We start from the raw sequence: 1,864 nt of genomic DNA, 5'->3' as shown, positions 1-1,864 counted from the left end.
ACCTAACAACATCCTATTTGATTTAGTAGAATTCCCTAAAATCACAGAATTGGCTGTATAAGAAAAGAAGGTAGCTCATGCCAATATTAGAAAAAAGGTGTTGGAAAGAAAAAGGAGACATGATGCGAGAGCTAATCCAAGGAGGTATGAAATGGTTCAAATGGTTCTAAGCACTATGGGACTTAACATCTGTGGTCCTCAGTCCCCTAGAACTCCGAACTACTTCAACCTAACTAACCTAAGAACATCACACACATCCATGCCCAAGGCGTGATTCGAACCTGCGACCGTAACAACAGCGCGGTTCCAGACAGAAGCACCTAGAACCGCTCGGCCACAGAGGCCGCCAAGGAGCTTTCAGATTGGTGATATAGTGCTAGTAAAGACTAAGGAAAAATCTAAGAAGCTTACGGCTGAAACTAAGAAATTTACGGACGAGTATATAGGACCCTTTAGTGTTATAGAAAAGCCGCATGCTAATGCCTATAGACTGGAGAACGTGAAATCACATAAACTTTTTGGATTAAGAAACATTAGTGATTTAAAAAGATACATTCAGAAGGAAGTCTAAAACCCTAGTAACTACACGGGATTACTACCCTATTCTCCATCCTGATTTTTTCCTCCAGGGCCATGTGTCTTGCACGTTGCGGTTGGCGCCCGCAGAGCGCTCAGCTGATCGGTTTATTCTTTCAATTTTCATTTTCGTAAACCGGTCGCCTATCTGTCTCTTTAATCTATGCGACCTTGCTTCCCACCTTTAGGCAACGGCCTTGCCGCAGTGGATACATCGGTTCCCGTCAGATCACCGAAGTTAATCGCTGTCGGGCGTGGCCAGTACTTGGATGGGTGACCATCAGGGCCACCGTGCGCTGTTGCCATTTTTCGGGGTGCACTCAGCCTCGTGATGCCAATTGAGGAGCTACTCGACCGAACAGTAGCGACTCCGGTCAAAGAAAACCATCTTAACGACTGGGAGAGCAGTGTGCTGACCACACACGCCTCCTATCGGCATCCCCACTGAGGATGTTACGGCGGTCGGATGGTCTGGATGGGCCACTTGTGGCCTGATGATGGAGTGCTTCCCACCTTCGGAAGTGGGGAAGGAACACTTTTCTATCCATCCATTGCAATTCCTTATATTGCCACTCAGCACTACCAACAGGTTATGGACCTGTTGAGTGATGTGAACACTTTGGCAACAATACTCCTCCCTCCTATCCTTGACATAGGTAATCGGCAGAACGGTTATTCAACCAAAGAGCACAGATTTACATTGACACATTAATTGTAATAGTGAACTAAGATACTGACCAAAACTAACATAAAGATAAATTACTTGACTTGAAAGCCAGAGAGAGGTTGACTTAAACGTATTTAATATTTTCAGTAATGTATGTTTTGTTGAATATAATGAATGAGATGTGTTGGAGAGCCACACTAGTTGGCGTAACTTGTGCTTAATGTTTATCTATATATATATATATATATATATATAGTAATTTGAGGACCTTTTTTGTATGTATTATATATATTGTAATTTGATCATGAGATGATGAAGAGCCACTGTAATTGGCTATCAGGTTCAGTACTGTTCTATAAGGATCTTTTTAATTTTCTTGAATAGGATAAATGTGAGGACTTCGCTCCAGCCACAGATGAAGGCAAGGATATTTTTCAGAGATTTTATAAGGACTTTCTATAAACTAGGTATTCTTTGTATTTAGTAGTATGTAAGATGTGCCTCAGAGCTACTGAAGCCAACAGAAGTAAATTTTAGTAACGTGATAAAATTGTTATCTCTTTTTGTATGATGTATATAGGTGGTGCTGCAGGACTGTAAGAGGTGGGCTGAATGATTTTC

The 1,864-nt window shown here is 41.8% G+C and overlaps 1 pseudogene; it reads left to right on the top strand.

Annotated features, from left to right (window-relative positions):
• The first annotated feature begins 763 nt into the window (after positions 1–763).
• Positions 764–881, top strand: LOC126475898 (5S ribosomal RNA; annotated as a pseudogene).
• Positions 882–1,864: the final 983 nt, after the last annotated feature.

Source organism: Schistocerca serialis, chromosome 4 (assembly GCF_023864345.2).
Source record: "Schistocerca serialis cubense isolate TAMUIC-IGC-003099 chromosome 4, iqSchSeri2.2, whole genome shotgun sequence".
Lineage (NCBI taxonomy): Eukaryota > Metazoa > Arthropoda > Insecta > Orthoptera > Acrididae > Schistocerca > Schistocerca serialis.
The sequence above is the reverse complement of the archived record's forward strand: the minus strand, read 5'-3'. Positions and strand labels throughout refer to the sequence as shown.